Here is a 25864-nt window from a genome sequence, read left to right as displayed (position 1 = left end):
GGAAGATCCAGTAGTGAGCGAGGAGCAGGTGATGGCTGTGGATGTGCAGTAGGGCGGAGAGCAGGGTGGTGATGCACAGGGTGAGGGTCAGACCGGAGAGGAGCAGGGCGACATTGGAGTAGACACTCAGGGCATGTATACAGAGGAGCTAGGCATGGATCAGGGCGACTTGGAGGGCTTAGGCACCCCGTTCACTGACCTACCCACTTATGAGTCAGCCGGTGCCACTAGCTCACAGGTTCCAGGTCCTTCAGAGTGGTCTCAGATGATGGGACATTTCCAGAGCCTCGGTACCCAGCTCACTACCTTGACGACCAGAGTGGATCAGGGTTTCACTTCCCTGGAGCGCAGAGTGGATTCTGTAGAGCAGCGCCTCGACTTCTGGGACAGGTTCTATAGAGTTGATTCATGCCAGACACAGGCTCTGCCTAGTGATATTCCTCCTACAGAGTAGTTCCTTATCAGTTCCTGACAGTCTGCTACGTGGTCTAGATCATCATCATTTTTTTTTCCATGCTTATGTATTTTTTTCTTTCTTTGTTTTCAGTTTATGTACTTGTTGAATTGCAGTTATGCAATCAAACTTTTGTAACTATTGCTGAGTTAATGAAAATTTTGCATCTTTACTTAATTGCAGCTACCTCCCCTGTGGTTTTTAATTCTTGCATATTTTATGGTTTAATGCTTATTAGTCCTAGTCTGCAATCCATAATAGTAAGAAGAGCATCATGCTATGATACTAAGCTCTCTCACACCCCAAACCACCCTTAGGAGGATTGGGTAGGTGACCTGAATTGCATATCGGGAATCCGCCAAATCCCACGAATCTAGAAGCAGTGCTTACGATCATGGAACCACAACCATCTCTTCCAAAGGCAAGATTAGAGTGTCGCAGATAACTAGAATTTAATAAACAAAAGGAAATGTAGCGATACGGGAAACAATGATAATATTTACATATACAAGGTTTACATTTTCCATCAATCCACACACAAAGAAAACAAAGAAACAAAGCTGATAAGTACAGTACTACATACAAAAATATATACAGGGCGAACATACTCAGCCCCAAAAGGAAAAAAAAAGAAGTAAAAACTACAAACAGCAAGTCAGAATGGGGATAACTCCAGATAACCCAAAAGGAGTCCCCGGGTAAAAAAACTAACATGAACACACTTCAATGGTCTTCATGAACAACCACCGAATATGTGTGCATGATCGGTATGACCTCCATCGGGGTCCATACCAACATTGTCATAGCAACCAAAACTCTCCTCAAGATAGCCCATGTTTGAGTTAAAATAAAACTGCAAGCGTACGGGTCAATCGTAGCTATGGGTCGAACACGAGGAGATATACGCCACTCTATTTAACTAACTTTAAAGTAATGCAAAGTGAACCAAATTAATGTGTTAAATTAAACTAATTAAACTAACAAAAATTAATGCATCCTAACTCATAAGCATCTAACAAAATTAAGGGATTAAGTTGGCGTCCTAACACATGAGCATCTAACCTATCAAACTAAAACGAATTGAAAGGAATAAAAATTCAGCCACAATAACCACATAAAAAGAAATAAGGGAATAAAAGTGCATCCACAAACCACAACCATATAAAAAAAAATAAAAGAAATAGAGGGAGAAGAAGAAGAAGAAGATAGAGAGAATGAGATTGAGGAGAGAGAGAATGAGATTGAGAGTTTAGAGAATGCAAACCTAGATGTGCTTAAACTGGATTAATTGAAGAAGCTTGAATGAATATTTGCATGAACTTACCATTGCTTCCTCTTCTAAATCTCCAAGTCTTGTCATTAACATAAGAGCTTAGACTAGGAAGCTTTAAACTAAAACTATTACAACCATATTGAAGACATTAAAGCATAAACTAATCCTATTACAATCATTAACTAATCTTATGAAAGCAAAATTAAGAACTTGAAAGAACTAATCTTATGAAATCAAACTAAGAACTAAAGCCAAAAATAGAAAAATAAGAGAAAACTTCACTAAGTGAATGAACCAAAAATTACACTAAAAACTGAATTAAAATTGAACTAGAAACTAACTAAAAACTGAACTAAAAAACTAGCTTCTTACAACCCAAAGGGCAAGGGGTATTTATAAGGGGAAGAGAGGAGAAGAGAGAAGAGGAAAGTGTAGGAGAAATATTCCCTAAGAAAAGAGAATATTCTCTTCTCCTTCCTCTTTTACAATGCCTTGAATCCTAAGAAAAAGAAAAAAATAGAAAGAAGAAGAAGAGAAGATTGTTTACATAGACCTTCTATTTCTAGAAAAGTAAATTTCCAATTCTAACAAGTACTTTCTTTTCTTTGTAGATATCTTCTCCAAGCAATAAAATCAAAGCATCTTTGATTTTTCAACCTTTCATAAATGAAAAAATATCTTTTAAAATAAATCTATCCCAAGTAGAATTCCAGAAGTGCCCTTAGAAAGTTGGAGGAGAGAGAGAGTGATGACTAGGATTTCACTCATAATTAATGAAATGTCAAATCTGTCCTTCAAAAAACGTGGAGCATGGAGTGGTTATATAGGCCTCACCATTGTGTTCCTTGAGAAAAATCACCCAAAATAGGCCCAAATTTCGTCCAATTTGGAGTTGGAGAGCCCAAGATATCTCAAGTTGAAGTTGGACTGTCTAGAGCCCTCCAAATGGAATCTTTCGGGTACAGGAAAGTAACTTCTGATAATTCGTTAAGGCCCCTAGAATCTGAACTTCCGCTTCACTTTATCCCCGGCCGACTGTCAATAATTATAAATAAACTCCTACAGACCATTTTCGCGCTTCATTATGGAAACGACCATAACTTCTTCGTTTCAACTCGGAATCAAGTGCCGTTTGAACCGTTACGAAGCTTACTCGATGGGCTACGCATCCATTCCATTAACACCTCTAAATAGCTTAAAAACATCTCCTTAGCATCATCTCCTCCATTTTCACAAGAATTCACCTAAAATTTGAAAAGCACAAGAAAGCACCGAGTAACTCTGTCCAATGTGGTAAAATGTATGCTTTATGCCCTAAGATGTCACACATAAATGTGCTCATCAGATTCCCCCACACTTGAACGTTACTTGTCCTCAAGTAAAGCAAAAGAAAAACTAACCTAAAATGCAGAAAATCCTAACTCACTTTCGTAGGAATCACGGTTGCACTTAGCATGTGCAACAAGCCTTTAAACCCCTAGGTTACCCCTAGTGGACGAGTTTTGTCTCGTGAGTGTTTGTAGTGAGTGTACGCCCAAAATTCAATTGTAAATAAATACTACAAATTTTAATCATGGCATAAATAGGACAGTGCACATAATCCCAAAAAATGTTCAACTAAAGATCAAGGAGCCAAAAGTTCCTCCACACTTGAATTTTATCACCCCACATCAATTCAAGTAATAAGCATGCATCAAGGTCAAGGGATCTCCTCATATTTTTTAAACACTACTCACCTTTAAGTAAATCACTCATAGTATCGATAGAACCAAAGACTTAGGCTTTGAGTATTTTTTACCATACTTTCTTTTCAGGCATTAAGGCAAAAAATATATATATATTTTTTTTCCTTTCTTTCTCAATCACAAACTCTATTTCTACTCCACTACTGTTCTCTGAATGACATGGTGGAGCATACACCAGACACCCAAATACTTGGTAGCTTCGCTTTTTGCATATATCCATAAGACATTGAGACATTGATGCAAGAGTTTTTTTTGAGTTTCCTTCCAAAGAATTTTGATCAAGTCACCCTGCTTCATGAGGCACAGTGCCCTGTCTAGTCCCAAGGAATTTCACTTTCCTTTCTTGTTCCTTTCTTTTTTTTTTTTTTTTTTTTTTTTTTTTTTTTCTTTTTTGTCATTCACTTTCACTTTCATGCCTTGCCTTGCCACAAACAAATTGGTCTCAACTACTAGCCAAAAGATCAAGGGGTCCATAAAATATATAGAGAAATCTAGCCATCAAATGAAATAACGCTCATATTTTCCAACTCAATCCCTCTCACCGGATACAAACCAACTACCGTCCTTGAAAAGGGATTTTTTTATTATTTCGCATGCTAGGGCACCTAATTCCCTCTTTCTCACGTTTTGCAATTAAAGAGACATATGCACAAAATCAAACTATTGCCACAATCAAAATTCACCAATTAAGCCCAACATCCCCTCCACTTAATTCATGCAGTGTCCTCAATGCATGCATAAAAGAAAGAATAAGGACAAGGGAGGAGATGAAGGGGCTTACCAGATATAATCAACAAAGAGGATCATGAAGAGTCATGAGCTCTACAAAAAGTGCTAGGAGCAACAACAGAAATCTCAATCCATGGCCAGTAATGGAGAAATAGCTTCAGACCCAGAAGACACTCGACCATGAATTTTAGTAAAACAAGAAATAATATAGAAGTTAAGCACAACTGAGAAATATCCAATTGAAAAATCTGTCCTCATGGGACAGTGAAAAATGAAGGCACTAAAACTCAGGCCATAAATCCGTCCCTCCTCTCCCATTTGCAATGTAGAACACCTATCATTCTTTAAAAAACCAATCAAAACGGATCACAATAAGCATAAAAAGGATTATGAATAACCTCATCTAAATAATCATAAAAAATTGGAGGTTTACTCAAATCAATCCTTGCAATACAACTATCCGCTCTTTGTATAACTTGGTTTGCTAAATAAGGATCATGGAAATTTACTTGAAAAGCATCATGACTAACATTGTCCTCCTCAATAAAATCGTCAAACCTAGGAGGTTTAGACAAATCAACATGTGAGACAATGACATCCTCAAAATGACAATTATCTAAGTTTTCCAAAGAGAGAGGAGGAGATCGAATTTTCTGGGTTTCTATGTTATCATGAAAATCTGATTCGAAATCAATAGAAACACTAGGCTCACTAAAATCAGAAAGTTCAGGCAAAAGTTGGACTTCCCCAGGTAGCTCATCAAATCTCGCTTCACTAAGGAGACTCAATCTCAACAAATAAATCATCATGAAAAGCAGCTTGTTGGGAATGACTCTCATTAACCTCAAACTGGGGTGGTGGACTTTCAATATCATTAAATTGGGGATGGGGTGGTTCAGGCTGACTAGGTAATGTATCCGTTTCCTCCTCTTGCACCATGGTTATCAGTTGAGAGAGTTGCTTCTCCATGGTATTTTGGCTTGTTGTGAGAAGGTCTATGTATTTCTCAAGCTCATTCAGTTTGGCCTCCTCACCCATGTTTTGAAACTCAAGGGGTTGATGATATGGTTCAAGGAGAGGTGACCCATTGAGATTTAATGGAGGGTTGGGCATTGGAGGATCAAACTGACCATGATATTGGAAATTAGGTGGTCCAGCTTGGTTATTCCATTGATCCCACAAGAAATCAGGATGATCACTCCACCCTTGATTGTAAGTGCCAAAAGAATTATATTGAAATTGAGAACTCACATTCTCATCACCATAGCTACCCCCATAAAGATTAGGGCATCCTTCCATAACATGGATTGTCTAGGAAAGTGATCAATCAAAATTTCCCGAAAGCCCTTAGTTGGGTTCGGGAGCAAAATTGTACTGGGGTGGTGCATATCTCACTACTTTGGATTTCCTAACCTGTTTAAACATTTCCTCCATCATGGTTGCCTTAGCATAGGTCCATCTTTCCTCCAAAGTCTTATATGGAAGTGTATCGCCCATTATTCTAAATTAACCACCTATCCCAAATTGAGGTCTCCCTTAGAAAAATAAATAAAAATAAATAAAAAAATAAATACAAGACTAGAAAAAAATTCACTAAAAAAACAAAAAAAACATGAGGGAGCCCAAGGTAGAAAGTGCTTCTATCTCTCAAAAATCGAAACAGTGGTTCCAAAGCTGTAAGGTTGCCATATAGGTTGACAGCAAGGGAACCCGTATAGTCTTCACGAGCCACCTACAGGCGACTCCTAGTGGATTCTGATGTAGAGTGGAGGACTACTATACGTTTCTGTTTTCAAACTCTCTCACTATGTCGCTTTCCTGTTATCAAGAGTGGTCTCCTCCAAAGATAAGTCACATGCCAATCCAAACCACCCAACGAATCAAGGGGCACCAAGATTGGCTGGGTTTGGGCATATGAAGGACTTTAGATTGGGCGCACACTATTTGAAACAGAAGAGAAACAAGAAGAGGTTTTCAAAAATTGATTTTTTTTTTCAGAAAAAGAAGAGAAAATAATAAACTAAAACACTTTGAACTATTTAAAAATCAGAAAAATAAAATGGACTATAATCTCCTCGGCAACGGCGCCAAATACTTGTTTGAGTTAAAATAAAATCGCAAGCGTACGGGTCAATCGTAGCTACGGATCGAACACGAGGAGATATACTCCACTCTATTTAACTAACTTTAAAGTAATGCAAAGTGAACCAAATTAAAGTGTTAAATTAAACTAATTAAACTAACGAAAATTAATACATCCTAACTCATAAGCATCTAACAAAATTAAGGGATTAAGTTGGCGTCCTAACACATGAGCATCTAACCTATCAAACTAAAGCGAATTGAAAGGAATAAAAATTCAGCCACAATAACCACATAAAAAGAAATAAGGGAATAAAAGTGCATCCACAAACCACAACCATATAAAAAAAAATAAAAGGAATAGAGGGAGAAGATGAAGAAGATAGAGAGAATGAGATAGAGGAGAGGGAGAATGAGATTGAGAGTTTAGAGAATGCAAACCTAGATGTGCTTGAACCAGATTAATTGAAGAAGCTTGAATGAATACTTGCATGAACTTACCATGGCCTCCTCTTCTAAATCTCCAAGTCTTGTCATCAACATAGGAGCTTAGACTATGAAGCTTTAAACTAAAACTATTATAACCATATTGAAGACATTAAAGCATAAACTAATCCTATTACAACCATTAACTAATCTTATGAAAGCAAAATTAAGAACTTAAAAGAACTAATCTTATGAAATCAAACTAAGAACTAAAGCCAAAAATAGGAAAAGAAGAGAAGATTTCACTAAGTGAATGAACCAAAAATTACACTAAAAATTGAATTAAAATTGAACTAGAAACTAACTAAAAACTGAACTAAAAAACTAACTTCTTACAACCCAAAGGGCAAGGGGTATTTATAAGGGGAAGAGAGGAGAAGAGAGAAGAGGGAAGTGTAGGAGAAATATTCCCTAAGAAAAGAGAATATTCTCTTCTCCTTCCTCTTTTACAATGCCTTGAATCCTAAGAAAAAAGAAAAAAATAGAAAGAAGAAGAAGAGAAGATTGTTTACATAGACCTTCTATTTCTAGAAAAGTAAACTTCCAATTCTAACAAATGCTTTCTTTTCTTTGTAGATATCTTCTCCAAGAAATAAAATCAAAGCATCTTTGATTTTTCAACCTTCCATAGATGAGAAAATATCTTTTAAAATAAATCTATCCCAAGTAGAATCCAGAAGTGCCCTTAGAAAGTTGGAGGAGAGAGAGAGTGATGACTAGGATTTCACTCATAATTAATGAAATACCAAATCTGCCCTTCAAAAAACGTGGAGCATGGAGTGGTTATATAGGCCTCACCATTGTGTTCCTTACGAAAACTCACTCAATATAGGCCCAAATTTCGTCCAATTTGGAGTTGGGGAGCCTAAGATATCTCAAGTTGAAGTTGGATTGTCCAGAGCCCTCCAAATGGAATCTTTTGGGTACAGGAAAGTAACTTCTGATAATTGCGTTAAGGCTCATAGAATCCGAACTTCCACTTCACTTTGTCCCCGGTCGACTATCAATAATTACAAATAAACTCCTATAGACCATTTTCACGCTTCGTTACGGAAACGACCGTAACTTCTTCGTTTCAACTCGGAATCAAGTGCCATTTGAACCGTTACGAAGTTGACTCAATGGGCTACGCATCCATGCCATTAACACTTCTAAATAGCTTAAAAACATCTTCTTAGCATCATCTCCTCCATTTTCACAAGAATTCACCTAAAACCTGAAAAGCACAAGAAAGCACTGAGTAACTCTGTCCAATGTGGTAAAATGTATGCTTTATGCTCTAAGATTTCACACATAAATGTGCTCATCAGCCCACCATGCCACAACAGCATCCACCTTCAAAATCATCTAAGAAAAACATTGCACAACAGAGTGTGAACCCCACTGAGCTCGTGAGCAAATAACATCAATCATGCATGTACATGCAACCACAATCCACAATTTATATGATCCTACATGATATGCAAGTCCAGATTTTATTATTAGCCACCTATCATTACAACTAAGTCGGGTCTGTGCCACTACAATCCTCAATACATGTATCCCTAGTGCGGGCTTCTAACCCTTTCCCACGATACACCCATTGAGTTGTCGGAGAGGACCAGTCAGCTCCCGTATTCGTTCATCAAGGTTAGCCCGACCAGCCCTCTGTGATTAACCCGTGGGATAATCCATTTCTTTCTTTCTTTTCTTTTCTGGCTTATAGCCCATATGCACCATTCTGGTGTTCTTTTCATTTCTTTTTTTCTCTTTTCTCATTTATGATGGTCGCCCCCATAGGCATCCAACACCTTAACCCCTATTGGCAAGGGTGCGTAGCACGGGTGATGAAACTCTAGCCCCATGTCTATATGGCATCGTATGAGTCAAGCGGTGTCAACCATACCCCATAATACGGGCTACCACAGGCCCCATTTCCAAGCCGACTACGACATCTAGTCTAACATTCACAATCATCATAAAAGAATTCACAGTGTTATCAACAGACAGTCATTTTGTAGTGATTTGAGTAATTGAACAGAAATAAATAACACAACAATTATATTCAATTCTTATTAGACGGCATCAGATCATGATCACATTTACACATATGATAGTATTATTCACTCACCAGTACTTGGTTTTAGGTACTCAGTCACAAATACAGTTCCAGCAGTTGTCTGGTTGTTGTGCTCGAGCACAGGATCAAGTCCTAGATGTAAATCAAAAGTTGCCATGTTAAGTTATTAGTCTGTCATTAGAAGTCCTAGGGTTACCCGAATCTTACTGGGTTTACCCGGGGTTCAATTGGTTCACTCTTGGAATCACTGGGCCATACACTAGGCCTTAGGTCATGTCCCGGTACATCAACCAATGTCAGTGGCTCAAAGGGCAAAATGGTCATTTCTGGGGTTGTACCTGACCCTAGGTCAGAATATGCTTACAGTGCTGTCCACAGCTTGTCTGTGTTGTAGGACTAAGTACAACAGGGTTACCTTTACCTGCGGGGCCCACTAGGGTTCCAAAATATTTGATGAGCACATTTATGTGTGAAATCTTAGGGCATAAGGCTTCATTTTACCACATTGGACAGAGTTACTTGGTGCTTTCTTGTGCGTTTCAGGTTTTTGGACTATTTATTGCTATTCTGGACTATCGGAGGCTACATCTCCAATTTTACACGTAAAGCTGCCCAATATTTGTGCATGGTTGTAAAGAGGACTAAATTTGGAGCAGGTTGGACGTGATGGAACGCAAGTACGCATTCGTCTAGGCCACCGTATAGTCAATTATTCTTTTCAGCTCAAGAAATGATAATGGGCCAGAAATGAGCCGAAACGCAAGCCCGGGCCAGTTTGAATTTTTTGAGATTTATATTTGCCATTGAGGAAGACGATTATGATCAAGGGTTGAGATCCTCTCAAACATTTACCTCTTTTTGCATTTTTTTATTAGTGGAGGAGAGAGAAAAGCCACATGTGACCTACACCTGTTCACATGTGACCAAGGGTAGGATGGGAATAATTCCCACTAAAGCTACCAAGGACAATGGAGGAATTTCATATCCAAAGTAGAAGTTTAGTGGGCTACAAGCAAGGATCGGCCAAGATGGGAGAAATAGTAGGAGAGATAAGAGGAAAAAGAGATTTAAAAAAAAAAAAAAAAAAGAAGAAGAAGAAGAGATAATCTCTCTCATTCCATCTCTAATCCTATTCTCTATTTCTTTCTTTAACTCCCTCCCACTCACGGCCTATCTCTCTCTCTCTCCCTCTTTTCTATATCTTCTCTCTCCCACTTCCTATTAAACTCTCTCCTATCTCCTCTTACCCATCTCTCACTCATGGCTCTCACCACCTCTCATCCTATTTTCTCTTTCACACCCCATATCTCTCACGGGTTCTCACTCCCTCTTTCCTAACTTATTCTTTTCTCTCTCTTCCCCCCTTCTCTAATTAGATTTTCACATTCTCTCTATCTCTTATCTCTTATCTTTTATTTTATTTTTCTCCTACGTTATCTCCTCTCCACGATTTTTAGAGGGAGAGAAGCCCCAAATTCGTTGGAAGCCTCCCTCCCCCTCTTCTCCCCTTTCCCCTATAAATACCTCCTCTTCTCTTATAAAATTATTCATTTAATTAGTGAAGTTTTTTCTTCTTTTCCTAATTTTCGCTTTAGTTCTTAGTTTTGATTTCATAAATTAGTTCTTTCAAGTTCTTAGTTTTGCTTTCATAAGATTAGTTTAATGGTTGTAATTTTGATTTCATAAATTAGTTCTTTCAAGTTCTTAGTTTTGCTTTCATAAGAGTAGTTTAATGGTTGTAATAGGTTTAGTTTTTGCTTCAATGTCTTCAATATGGTTGTAATAGTTTTAGTTTTAAGCTTCCTAGTCTAAGCTCCTATGTTGATGACAAGACTTGGAGATTTAGAAGAGGAAGCCATGGTAAGTTCATGCAAGTATTCATTCAAGCTTCTTCAATTAATCTGGTTCAAGCACATCTAGGTTTGCATTCTCTAAACTCTCAATCTCATTCTCTCCTTCTCCATCTTCTTCTTCTCCCTCTATTTCTTTTATTTTTCTTATGTGGTTACTTTGTTTATGTGGTTATTTTGTGTATGTGGATGTGTGGCTGCATTTTTATTACTTCCAACTTGCGTTAGTATAGGATTTTATTTTTAATTACTCCCAATTTGCGTTAGTTTGATAGGTTAGATGTTCATGTGTTAGGATGCCAACTTAATCCCATAGATGCGTAATTTGTTAGATGCTTGTGGTTTAGGATCCGTTAGTTTAATTACCATTAATTTAGTAATTTAATTAATTTGGTTCACTTTGCATTACTTTTAAGATTAGTTAAATAGAGTGGCGTATATCTCCTCGTAGCTACGATTGACCCGTATGTTTGCGGTTTTATTTTAACTCAAACAATAATTCCAATCAAGGACAGATGTGGGGAAGGGATTTTTGGTCTTTTCCCACATCCCACAGTGTCTAGGGGGCCATTGGGTGAGATCCCCAGCTCTGTCCACCAAAACAGTGATTTTCCACTCACTGGGCGTTGGCTCTGGGCCTTGCTGCATTGCCCAGTGCATCGCCTAGTGCCTGTAGAATCGATGCAGGTTGAGTTTCCAAGGTGGGGCCTACAAGGCTGGGCTCTAAATGGATCCTTTGCATGTCAGGGGGGTCTGGTAGCCCCTGAGATGGCCTACCTCATGGTCCAATTGGATTCTTCATCAGATCCATCTTTAGGCTGACAGTGGTTGGCCAAGTAGCCCAGATGAATAGTATTCAAGGTTTTGGCTAAGCTTGGGAGTTGGTTTCAGCCACATGCAGGGCTGGAATAGCATGCCAAATGAGGATCCAGGGCTGCAATCATCTAGGGTTTGATCTCTGCAGCCCTAACTTGCACCCAGGGTTCCAATTCAGCCATCTAACAGGGCATCTGACAGTGCAGGTGGGCACACACAGATTTTGGCCCAAGGAACAGCAAAACAGATTATTAAAAATGCATATAGATCTCAGATCTTCCATGCACAAGGTCTGCATGGCAGATCTGGACCAAATCTGGGCAAACCCTAGCTAGTTTGGGCTACCCAGGAAGCAAAAACACAGAATACAAAGAGAGGGAATGGGAGCAGCAGGTGAGGATAGGTATTTTTATACCTGAAGTGGCTGAGGGTGAGCTCGGATGCAGCAGGGATGGGTGGCAGCAACTCCCTCCTCCTTCCTTTCCTTCTCCCTTCTCCTTCTTCTTCCTTTTTCTCTCCTTTTTCTTCTCTTTCTCTCCTCTTGGTTTCAGTAGGTAGCAAGAGCTCTAAATGAGCTCAGGCTAACCTATTTCTAGGCCCAAGACCAACTGAGGTCTGTTTGGTCCTTAGGTCCCTTTTTAAAAATAAATTTTTAACTTGATTCTAAGTGATTCTAGGCTCACTGGTGGGGTCCACAGTGAACTGAGAGCATGAGGTGGTCCCTCAGACTCCCCTCTATCAGTGGAGGGTGCCCATGTTCATGTTGGGTGGTCCCCACAATTATAATAATTAAAAATAATCAAAATCAACCACTGGGCTCTATTACTGGGCCTTACTGCATCGCCCAGTGCCATCGCCCGGAGAATTCCAGCAAGCTGAAATTCAATGGGGCTTGCACAGGGGTTTGACCCTAAGTTAGGGTATTGTCCCCACATACCCATTAGGGGTTTTTGGCACATTTTCCATAGGTGGGTCCCACTATTTGGGGAGGAGAGAGATTACTTGGGATCCAAGTCATACATCAAACTGTGAGCTGCACAATTGCATGGATCTGCTATCCATCTTCTAATAGGTATATAGGGAAACCTGTTCAAAGTATTCTCATTGATCTCATTGAGTGGAGTGATGCTCCATAGTGATCCTGGTTGCTGGGACAGGGGTTCTTGCCCTTCAATCAAAACTCCAGTCAGTCAGGGGCAGGGTTTGACAATATGAACTGTGAATTGTGATTGCATGTGCATGCATGATGATGTTATTTGCTCACGAGCTCGGTGGGGCTCACACTCTGTTGTACAATGTTTCTTAGATGATTTTGCAGATCGATGCCAGTGTGGCATGGAGGCTTATCCCGAGGAGGAGAATCCTGGTTGTTATGATGATGTTGGTGTGGACCCCAATGGAGGCCATACCGATCCTACATACCTTCTCAATGGTCATGGATGAAGACCGTTGAGGAGTGCTTCTGATGTTTTGTTGTGGGAACTCCTTTTTGTTTTGCTAGGAGCTTTTCCCGTTCTGACTGTGGATCTGTTGTAGTTTCTTTTTTATTCCTTTTTGAGGTTGAGTATGCTCACCCTGTATATGTCTATGTATGTAGTTCTGTACTTATCAGTTTGATTTCTTTGTTTATGGGTGGTGGGAAATGTACAAACTATCTTATGTATATATTATCATCATTTCCCCGTGTCGCTATGCTTCCTTTTATTATTGAAATTGTAGTTTTTCTGCAGCACTCTGATCTTACTTATGGTAATGAGATGAATGTGGTTCTATGAATGTAAGCACAACTTCTAGATCTGTGGGATTTGGCGGATTGCTGTTATGCCATTCGGGTCACCTACCCAATCCTCCTAGGGGGTGGTTGGGGGTGTGACAAATGAAATCCAAGGTTTTACCAATGGCTTAGAGGGTGGTCAAAGGGGCATCAAGGGGATGGCATTGATCCTACAACGAGTTTACTCACATGTAAACATTCATCCCTTGGGTTCCAGTTGGAACCCAATGTCATTCCTCACCCATGAGATTTCTCCAATCTCCAAATAGAGGAAAATAAATGGTAGGAGTTTCATGGACTTACCTAAGACAGGTGTGAGGAGCTTCAAAGGCTGAGCTTCCAAAGTTCCACGCCTTCACCAACCTCCTTCTCTCTTCTTCCTTCTCCGGCTTTTCCTGTTCTCCTTCTCCTTCACCTTCAATTTCCTTCTTCCCTTCTCCTTCTCTAGGCCAGCTTCAAGAGGGGAGGGAGAGGGTGTGTGAGGATGAGGGGAACAACAACAGTTCTCTCCCCTTTCTTCCTTCTTTCTTCACCTTCTTCTTCTTCTTCTTTCCCCCTTCCCACGGTCTTGGCTGAGGAGGGAAAAATGAAATGAGTTTGGGAACTTAAGCACTTTTATAAACGAAAATGGGCCTTAAGGCCTATTTGGCTGACCATCTCTAAGATTCAAATCTCATTAAAGCCCATGTTGAGCAATGTGGGCCCACCAACTTGACCCAACATGGTATGGAAGGATGGGGATGGGGTCCACCATGCTCGAGGACACCAACACAATGTCTGGGATACAGGGCAAGTGGGTCCCACGAGATTCACATCACAACAGGCCTAACAGCATGAACGGACTCATGGGCAGACTCGTCGGTAATGGGTCCGGTCGTGGGTCCGTTCCAACTTAAGAGGCAAAAAAAAAAAAGAAAAAAAAAAGCCAAAGAGTAAGGCCCCCAGGTCTTGGCCTACACTTCAAGGACTTCAAGGGGGGGGGGGGATGCATACATAACATTTAGGGTTAAAAGCTTACTTTTGGGTGGTCTCATTGCTCACCAAAACGTGGTTCCCATCCTTTAGTTCAAACTTTCCCCTTGACTGTCATAGCCTAAGATCACAGGTATCGAGAGTTGGCAGCGTTGCCACAGCTACTAATGAAAATTCAAATAAGCCCAAAAATTAGGGTGTATTTTGGGGCACGGGTATGACACACGGCACCACCAAATTGTTTGAGATTATCGCAGCGCTGCAGAGGGGTGAGAATCCCTATTGATATGCCCAACCAATGACATTTGGCCACGTGTCCCCTCAACAGGTCAGGTATTTGCCAAACCAATCTAATTATAATAGAATGTAAGTTAAAATAGGTTGGCATGGAAGGTCATCTCTGAAAGCTAATGATGAAGCTCGGATCGGTGATACCACAAGTGAGCCGAGCTTACCACGTCTACTGATCAACAAGCAGGCTTAAGACAGGATCCCTTCACTAACCTCACAAATTTTGCATGAGCTAGGGTCACACATCTTGCATGACCCTCTAGGACAGATGTCCTCTCCAGAAGAGCTCCACCCATGAATTTGTAGACCATAACAATGGTCTAGCATTGATGAAAAGCCTATGACGATCCATGATATAAATACTATAAATAGCCAAGCATTACATAGGTAAAGGGCACTTCACTTCTTGATTTCTCAACTTTGAGATCATCTGTTGTGCGAGGCCTACTTTAGGCATCAGAGCTAACTCCCCCAGCTCAGACTAGCACTCTTCAACCTAATTTTCTACTTTGTGCAGGGCAATTTGGTTCAAAGATCAGCTTGCTAGATCTCGTCACAATAGAGTGGCGTTGTCTGTGGGAAAAGAAGAGAAAGAGACGAGACTCCATAAGTCAATCTATTGTATCAGCCACGTACTAGTAAATGCGGAAGTGCGGTACTCCCAGATCGAAAAGCTTGCCTTCGCACTAGTGATCGCGGTAAGAAGGTTGTGACCTTATTTCCAGGCTCACACAATCACCGTCCTGACGAACCATCCCTTAAAAAAGATCCTACACAGGCTTGACCTTTCAAGACGACTCGTCGGATGGGCAGTAGAGCTGAGCGAATCGAGTTCCAACCTCGGACTGCCATAAAAGCCCAGGCGCTGGTAGACTTTGTGGTTGAATGTACCCTTTCTGAAGAAGATTTGTAGGTGGGTCCAAGCTGACCAGAAGAAGGTAATTGGAACCTGTTCATCGTGTCGAGTAGCTCAGCTGGGAGCAGAGCTGGCCTGATCCTAACAAGCCTAAAAGGATTCAAGATCCAATATGCATTGCAATTCAACTTTCCAGCATCAAATAATGAAGCCGAGTAAAAGCACTTTTGGCCGGATAAAGGGTCGTCTGAGCTATGCTGGCGTCCTGACTTTTAGTCTATAGTGACTCACAACTAATCATGAACCAAGTATGAGGAGATTACGAGGCGAAAGAAGAACAGATGGTCGAATATCTGACGAAGACAAAAGAGATGATTGCTCAGTTCGATAGCTTTGACATCTAACAAATCCCTATAAGAGAAAATAGCTCAGCCGATGCGCTATCAAGACTAGTAATGGCAAAGCATTCTACCTTGGAGAGAACGACATATATTGAAGAGCTAAGCCGACCTTCTTATTGCGGGAGGAGGTCAATATTGTGGAAGAAGGACCAAGTTGGACAAATCCTATTGTTTGCTATTTGAAGGACGGTATTTTACCAAAAAATTGAGCCAAGGCAAGGCTGTCTGACGACGAGCTGCAAACTACACACTTATAGAGGGTGTTCTATACAAAAGATCTACATCTAGCCCACTGCTCCGGTGCTTAGGCCCTAATGGAGCCCAATACGAACTAGTTGAAGTACATGAAGGGATTTGTGAAAGTCATATAGGTGGACAAGCCCTAGCTTATAAAATACTTTGGCAGGGTTTTACTGGCCAAAAAATGCAGTATGATCTGGAAGAGTATGTTAGGAGGTGTGAACAATGCCAATTACACGGCTCAGTACCGCATCGACCTGCTACCCCATTGGCTTCAATGCTGAATCTGATCCCCTTTGCAATGTGGGGAATGGATCTGTTTGGTAACTTCAACCCGGCTTTAGGAAATCGGAAATTCCTAGTCATAGCGATTGACTAATTTACAAAATGGGTTGAAGCCGCACCACTCGCATCAATTACCGAGAAAAATATGGAGAAATTTTTCCATGACAAGATCGTTTATCGGTTCGGTCTACCCTGAGTCCTACTTACTAACAATGGCAAGCAATTCGATAATAGAGCTAGAGCGTTCTAAACTTTTTCCGAGATGTATCATATTGAATTTCGTAACACCTCGGTTGCTTACCCTCAATCCAATGGTCAAGTAGAAGTGACGAACTGAACTATTCTTGACGGCATTAAGAAATAGCTATTCGAAGCAAAGGAAAAGTGGGTTGATGAGCTGCCTAGCGTGCTATGGTCTTATAGAACCACAGTTCGAACCCCAACTGGAGAAACCCCTTTCAGGTTGGCGTATGGTACCGAAGCATTGACTACTATTGAAGTCGTGGCCACTTCACATCGGGTCATAACTTTTGATGAAAAGTTGAATGAAGATGGATTTTGAGCCAACTTAAATTTCCTCGAAGAAGTATGGGAGAACGCACTGATGAGAAATGTCAAATACTAGAGAAGTACGGCTTGCCACTATAATAGTAGAGTCCGATCTCAAACTTTTCAGCCTGGAGATCTTGTCTTACGAAAAGCTAGTGCTTCTGATCCACGAAACGTTAGCAAACTATTAGCCAACTGGGAACGACCATATATTGTTTTCAAGTTGATCTAACCAGGGACGTATCGCCTAAAAACTCCCAAGGTTGAAGAAATACCTTGGCCATAGAATTTAGAAAATCTGAAGAAATATTACTAACGAAGCAATAGTTTTTGATCAGTCCATATTTCTGATCGGTCATAATGAAAGTTTTGTTTAGTCCATTTTTGTTTGGCTCATACTTGTTGTTCAGAATGTAACAAATTGTACAAGGATAGTTTTTCATATTCAATGGAAATCTTTCTCCTCACGTCTCATCATGCCTTGATAAAAGAATACCCGAAGATCGTCCTCATTCGTGAGTAGACGAGGCTGACCTCCGGGTTGGCATAGACCTCAATTCTGAAGCAACAACGAAGATCGTCCTCATCGATGAGTAGACAAGGCTGACCTCTGGGTTGGCAAAGACCTCAATTCTAAGGCAACAAGAAAGATCATCCTCATTCATGAGTAGACGATGCCGACCTTCGGGTTGGCAAAGACATCAATTTTGAGGCAACAGTGAAGATCATCCTCATCCGTGAGTAAACAAGGTCAACCTTCAGGTTGGCAAAGACCTCAATTCTGAAGCAACAATAAAGATAGTCCTCATTCGTGAGTAGACGTGGCTACCTCCGGGTTGACAAAGACCTCAATTCTGAGGCAACAACATAGATTGTCCTCATCCGTGAGTAGACGAGGCCGACCTCTGGGTTGGTAAAGACCTCAATTCTGATGCAACAATGAAGATCGTCCTCATCTGTGAATAGACAAAGCCAACCTCCGAGTTGGCAAAGACCTTAATTCTGAGGCAACAACAAAGATCGTCCTCATTCGTGAGTAAACAAGGCCGATCTTCGGGTTGGCAAAGACCTCAATTCTGAGGCATTAGCGAAGATCGTCCTCATCCGTGAGCAGACGAGGCTGATCTCCGGGTTAGTAAAGACCTCAATTCTGAGGCATCAATGAAGATCGTCCTCATTCGGATACACAGAGGGAAAAGAAGAGAAGAGAAAGAAACACAAAAGATCATCCAAAATGTCCAAGATACTTTAAATTTACCTTTAAAATTTCTTAGGTCGGTACAAACAAAAACCAACCCGAACAAAATACTTGGCCATCTATGGGCTGCCCAAAGTTCAGTACATCCTTCTTAGTAAAGTCAAGACAAAAAAAAAAAAGCTAACTAAAAACAAAATCTCCCCGTCCTCCTTCCTTGTAAAGGTCGCATCAGTAATTTCACTATCTTGGTTCACTTCCAAGCCTTCCTCCACCCGACCATCCACTGCTTCAACTACAGTAGTCTTGCTCGGAGAGTCAAAATGCGCGTAAGTAAAGAAGTTGTAGGTCGGAATATCTTTCAAAATGTGCTGACAAGCATCATTAGCACCCATAGAAAAAGCCTCCATATTATACGAAGTAATTATCCGACCAAACTCCTTAGAAGCCTTGAACTCCTTGAACACCGACATGTTAAAGGAGAGCCGATCCTCACTAGCCATCTACTGTATTTCTGTAGCTTCCTTCCCAGCATTGGCCAATCATTTTGTTAGATCCTTATTTTCACTATAATACCAATCCCTCTCCTCAGTAATTTTGGAAGTTTGCTCTTCTCGGGAGGCAAGTTTAGCCTGAAGATTGGCAATAGTGGCCTCGGCCCGCTCAAATTTCTTTTTAAGATCTTTCTTCTCCCCAAGGGCTGAGCTTAGCTTCAAACTGGTGTCCCATTGCTTATTGTTAAGGTCCTTTAGGTGAAGACCGACCTCGGCAGCATGCACGAAACCCTGCAAAAAATCTAAAAGGTAAATGTTCATCTCAGCACAAAAAAAAAAAAAAAAAAAAAAATACAAACAACAAAAATAACAACAAAATCGTACCGTGCTCATATACTTGTAAAATTCTTGGGAAAAGGCCCTGATCGAAAGCTTCCCCAACGCATCTCTGTCTCGAGGAAGTGAGCACTTAGAGACCCACTCCCTGGACACAACATTATCATCCATGACTGAATCTCTGACCTTCAAATTCCACCGAATTGAATAGTTCAGCTTTGTCGAATCCTTGGACTGAGCTTTGGTCTCCATTAGGCCTTTCCCCTTATCTTCGGGAGAGATAACGACCCTCTCCCTATCGGTAAGCTTGGCGGGAGGAAGAGCTATTTCCTCCCCTCTTCTCTTGGGGTCTCTCACACCATGGTCATCCTTGCCGGCCCGATCATCTTTGTCCTTGATGGTGATAATTGTAGCATTGGGGGGTACGGTTAAACTACCCTTCTGGGATTTGGGCAGGCTCATCTCATCTACATTCCCTTTTTCCCGTTGACCCGAAGTCGGCGTGGTTGCTCGGCTAGGTTCCTCCTTCTTCTTGGAACCCTTGGCCTCATTTGCCTTCCTTTTCTTCTCCAGGGCGGATCTGGCGAGACTCTCCTTATCCAACTTGAAAGTCACTGCAAGCAAAGACAGAGCTAAAAAGTTAGAATAAATTTAAAGAGATCTAGGAATTGAGCAGCGACACCCAGATTCATTTCTTTTAGCAAATCTTTAGAGTTCAACTTCTTGGCATCAAACTTCTTTGCCTTAGCGGCCTGGGCAATTGCTCTCTCTTCCTCACCATTAAGTGGAAGAGATCAGTTCACACGCTTCAAACCAATCTCCAACCACTCCGATCTGAAGGGCGACTCGGGGAAATCGACATAAGAGAACCGATGCTTCCACTTCTTGACCAAACTGGGCATCACTACAAAAAGTTTATGCCCCTTCTTGTTCTTGCCTAAATTACGTCGGGTAAAGTAGAACCACTTGTCCTTGTTACATTTCTTTAACATAGAATAAAAAGAAGAAAATGGGTAGGGCCGGCTCACACTTGATTCTCTTAAAAAACAAATAGAAGTCGAGGATGATCCTCTAAGAATTTAGAACGAGCTGGCATGAAGTCAGAAGCCAATGGTTGAATATTTCTTTAATAAGTCCCAGAATGGGAAGTCTGAGCTCATTGAAAAAGGACATCTTGTAAAGACTGACCCAAGGTTTTTGTATGTGGCATGCCATCTCATCCTTGGATAGAATTCATAGGGCGACCTGGTCAAGAATCTTGTACTTCTTCCTTATTCGGATCAGGTCGGACTCTACACGGATACTGGATACAAAATCAACACTCTCGTCTTGCTCGTTCGATTCGGACCCTTCACTATTGTCATCATCATCATCATCATCGGTACCGACCTGATCCTCATGACCACCCTGAGCCTCTTGATCGGCCTGGACTTGATCTCCATGATCGACCAAACCTTGACTCTCCATGGCCTCGACATCAACCTCTTCATCCTTGTCCACCTTAATGGCAGGACCGGTAGTCTGGGCCCTTCTTCCCAAATTAGAACTAGCAACTAAGGTACTATGGATCTCTCGATCGGGTCCCACTATGTCGTTCTGATTAGGATGAACATTTTCCAAGTCACCACCAACCATCTGATCCCTTAACTGAACCTCTTCAAAGGCTGAACTGAGAAGTTCCTCAGCATTAAGGCTGTCTAGAGTGGCAGGATCAGAACCTTGGCTAAAGCCCTCTACTGTGCCTTCTACCTTAGGTAATTTATATTCACTACCACTATAAGCCATGGTTAAAAAACTTACTTTTTCCGATCCGAGCAAAGACTTCTTCCCGAAAGCAAGACAACGACCACCGACCTAAGGATCAATCCGAACTAGCTGCGTGACCTTCTGAGCTTCAAAGACGAACAACGAATGAGAAAAATGAAGGTTGAGGCTCTCCTATTTATAGTCAGAAGAAGAAATAATCTAATAGACGAGATCGATGCAACGGACAGATGAGATCAAGAGACACTTCGACGACCCAAGGCATAATAATGATGCTCCGACACATGGTAAGGCAGTGACACATTGCTCGAGAACACGTCATGTGTGAGCCCCCCCAAGAAGAATGGTCTGGCTCTCGCGTCATGAATAAAAACAACGATGGAAACACCAACTCACTTGGATCATCATCGAACCGAATGAGTGGGGAGCATTTGATATATCTATTCCTACCTAGCCAATGACATTGGGCCACGTGTCCCCTCAATAGGTCAGGTATTTGCTGAACCGATCTAATTATAATAGAACGTAAGTCAGAATAGGTCGGCATGGAAGGTCATCTCTGGAAGCTAATGGCGAAGCTCGAATCGGTGATACCACGAGCGAGCTGAGCTTACCATGTCTACTGATCAACAAGTAGGCTGAAGACAGAATCCCTTCACCCACCTCACGGATTTTGCATGAGCTAGGGTCACACATCTTACATGACCCTCTAGGACAGATGTCCTCTTCAAAATAGCTCCACCTATGCATTTTGTAGACCATAACAATGGTCTAGCATCGATAAAAACCCTATGACGATCCACGATCTATACACTATAAATAGCCAAGTATTACATATGTAAAGGGCACTTTACTTCTTGATATCTCAACTTCGAGATCATCTATTGTGCGAGGTCTAATTTAGGAATTAGAGCTAACTCGACCGGCTCAGACCGGTACTCTTCAGCCTAGATTGCTACTTTATGCAGGGCGGTTTGGTTCAAGATCAGCTCACTAGATCTTGTCATAACACCTATAAACAGGGGTCCTCCCCCTCATTTGGAACAAGTCCAAAAATCTCGGGAAGTGCATCCCCAGAGCCTATTTTTTCCCTTTTTCCTTCCAAGGCCTTATTTCCCTCATTCGGGGGTCCTCCCCATCCCTCAGTCTGAATTTCCAAGCCTAGTTGCCTTGTCCGAAGTCTGGGTTATCCGAACCTGACTTTCAGACCCATTTCTACCCGATTTCTTTAAAGATTGAAGAACATCTTGTAGAATAGTTGTTTCTTCTGAGGATTGAGCATCCGGCTCGCATGACCTCGTGATACCCTTGCTCTGCCCGAGTTACTTTGATTCAACGTTTGCAAGCTATTACTCTGTTCAACAGAGGATGAAGTCAGTCGTTTGTCTCCACCTGAGCTGAGGGACATATTCCATCTTGCATTATTCATAATCGCATTGGTTTAGCACACAGGTATACATTTCTATCGTTAACCTTTGATTTTGGCATAATGTGGACTCTTAAGTTTCATGTGTAGTTTACATAGTAGTTAGTATAATGTAGTTTAGTTTTTATTTTAAAAAAATTTATGCATCATCATTTAGCCATGCATGTTGGTATAGGACATTTATAAAGGGAGAATATTCGAAAATAAGCATCTAGTAGAAAGATTGGTTTACCGAAGCGAGGTGGGTGCCTAACACCTTCCCACTCTCGTAACCTAATCACATACCCCGAATCTCTAACCAAAACAAACAGAATCATGTTGCACTTCACAGGGCTACACCAATTGGGTCCTAGGCCCTAACCCTAGGTGGCGACTCCATTCCATATGATTACATGACCCCCATCCCCTGATAATTGGCATAAGACCCCTTCTCTCCAATCGAGTTTACCCCCTAAAAGGACTCGTGTTCTGTGCTTGGAACGGATCCTCACAACGTCCGCTCTCTCTATAGGGACGAACGGATTTAAGGGCAGTGGCAATGGCTTGCCTCCTTGTTTGCTTTTACCTAGCTATAATCCTTGGGTGTCAAATGTGTCACGCCCCTATCCCGATGTAAGATATTTTACCACATAGGGGTATGACTGAGACAATCACACATCATCCCAACACCAACCAAGATCACAGATGCAGTGTCCCAAGCCACAGTCCACCCTGTCATCACATTATGATGACAGAAAGGAACGTACTAAAAGGAATAAATCATTCCAATTACAGAGTTATCGGAAGCAAAATTAAATTAAAATATGTGAAATTATAAAGCATCGGTTCCCTAATGATAACATATAGTACAATAACAGTGTTCGTAACCATTCAATCTCTCCTAATAAATAAACATACAATTTATACACGGTTGTGGAATGAATACATAAAATTAAATAATAATAAATAATAGCCCCAAGGGCATAAATGCTTGGGTGCACATCTACATCCAAGTTAAGTCGTAAACTCCACCTGATCCGCATCCAATGGTGCTCGTCAAGAGGTTATCTGTATATAAACTAAAAAGTGGTTGTACAACAGGGTTAGCTACACTAGCAAGTGAGGGAGCAAAGGAGAATGCACACACATCACACAATCAATATCAAACAGAATGATGCATGCTAATGATAGATTCATTTTCCACCTAACACACAGTTTTATCGGTCAAGTATATGCTACTGTGATAACTCGGGAGACACTGAGGGTCACTTATCCTATCGCCCCAGTGAAACCTCAATTATCACGAAGGGACCTGCGCCGGTAGAAGCCATAATGACCACCCAGTGGCAAATCCTGATAGCCATCACTACCCCTACCCTGGCCCCTTCCAATTCCATAGACCGCAGATGCTCAGACTATCCAACACATAAACCCCTGTTGGCAAGGGTCGTAGCATAAGGGAACAAGCATCCTAGCCGCAGATATACTATATGCAAGTTCTATCGTCCCGAGAGGTATTTTGGGTGCATCAACGTCTCATTCCATCTAGTACCTGGGTACCAGCATGGCACGGCACATACAGATCAGGATGACATATAGCAGATTTTATAATTAAATAATTTATGTTCTGATACCGGCACACTAAGCATCCTAGCCCAATACAATGGTGAGCATGCTATTGCATTCATAACAAATCACATTGAGATAAAAGATGCAATGCGCAAAATGCTTATAAATATATAGAAGCATGCTTACAATTAATAATTATATAATATTCAAACCCAACAAAGTTACCCAGAACCCACTCGCCTAACATGGGTGTAGCCCAGCGTGATTGGCATGAATCTCCCTGGGCATCGGGTGTCATCCGGCGTGGTTCATATGAATCTCAGCGGTGCACCAGTCTAGACATACAAAAGAAATCATTAAAACAGGTATAGAAGGGTCCCATGCTAGGCCCCCAAGGTTAAAATCGAGTTTTAACCAAGACAGCACGAGTAGACTCACGGGCGGTCTCAATAGAGGTGAATTCGCCCCGACTCCGTTCAGGCCAAATGGTAAAATTAGGGCGAGTGGACCCACGCGCGGAACTTCATACTTGAATCTAGTGGTTGATCCATTCGACACCTGAGGCAATAAAAAAAGGGAGCGGATCCACGGGCGGATGTGCTTCTTGGGTCTGCCCCTACATTCGTTCGATTTCCTGAGACAGACCCGAGGGCAATAGGCCCTGGGCAGAGGTAAACAGAGTGAATCTGTGCTTTCATCCACTCAGGTCAATTTGTAGGGTTTACACTGGGCGGACTGATGGGCGGTACCACAATAGATGGATCCGATCGTTCGTCCGCCGACAGTCTCTTCCAAGGTTTCAAAGAGTTTCAGCTCCAGCTTGAAGCTTGGAGCTCCATGGCATCTCAAGAACATGGGAGGGGTGTCTAAGCCATCCTAGGGTCATTAGAGCCTAGGCTTAATCTCGTGGATTCAAGATCCTACAAGGTTTGGTCTTAATTAGGGTCCAAGGGTTGGGTTTCAAGTTCAAAACCAGGGGTTCTACAGCCATGGCTGCAAATGCAGCACCAAGGGGTCCAAACCATACCTAGGTCAGCTCCATTAGAGCTCCATCTAAGGACCGAACTTCACCTTGAGTCCCAAATGGAACTCTAGGTTAGTCCAAGCTTAAGGAGTCTACCAAAATACAAAAGGGAAATAAACAAGGAGAGGTATCAAGCTTGGAGTCATACCTTGGTGAGGGGCTCCAATGGAGGAGTGGAGTCCAAGGCTAGGTGAGCCCCCTTGGTCTCCTCCCTTCCTTTCTATCTCTTCTCCTTCACCTTCTTCTTCCTTCTTTATCCGATCAGCAGGAGGAGATATGGGGCAGCCAACCATTTTGGTATAACTCCCATCTTCTTCCCTTCCCCTCTCATTCCTCTTCCACTTCTACTTCTTCCCTCTTTTTTCCTCCTTCTTCTCCTCCACGGTTTTGGGGAGGGGGAGAGATATGAGAATAAAAGGGATTCTCCTAGCTTTAAGGGGTAGAAGGGGCTTTAGGGTGTGTTTGGTTAGGGGTTTTAGAATGTAGTTTAGTCTTTAGGCTTTAAGTGGGTTTTGGGTTAGGCATTAGGCCTTTTTTGGTCCAAGTCATGGCCCTTAAGTCTATTTAGTTAGTTAGGGTCTGTTTGGGTTGGGTCCAAGCCTCACTTAGACCTAGGGCCTCCAATGGAGTTGACCTAGGTATGGTCTGGACCCCTTGGTGCTGCATTTGCAGCTATGGCCGTAGAACCCCTGATTTTGAACTTGAAACCCAACCCTTGGACCCTAATTGAGACCAAACCTTGTAGGATCTTGAATCCATGGGATTAAGCCTAGGTTCTAGTGACTCTAGGAAGGCTTAGACACCCCTCCCCTGTTCCTGAGATGCTATGGAGCTCCAAGCTTTAAGCTGGAGCTGAAAGTCTTTAAAATCTCGAAAGAGACTGCTGGCGGACGAACTACTGGATCCATCTATCGTGGTACCATCCATCAGTCCGCCCAGTGTAAACCCTACAAATTGACCTGAGTGGACGAAGGCATAGATTCACTCTATTTACCTCTGCCCAGGGCCTGTTGCTCTCGGGTCTGTCTCAGGAAATCGAATGGATGCAGGGGCGGACCCAAGAAGCACATCCACCTGTGGATCCGCTCCCTTTTATGATTGCCTCAGGTGTCGAACGGATCAACCATCGGATTCAAGTAAGAAGTTCCCCTCGTGGGTCTGCTCGCTCTGATTTTACCCTTTGGCCTGAATGGAGTCAAGGGCGGATTCACCTCT

This window comes from Telopea speciosissima, chromosome 9 (genome assembly GCF_018873765.1).
Source record: "Telopea speciosissima isolate NSW1024214 ecotype Mountain lineage chromosome 9, Tspe_v1, whole genome shotgun sequence".
In the NCBI taxonomy this organism is placed as follows: domain Eukaryota; kingdom Viridiplantae; phylum Streptophyta; class Magnoliopsida; order Proteales; family Proteaceae; genus Telopea; species Telopea speciosissima.
This window is presented reverse-complemented; position numbering follows the sequence as displayed.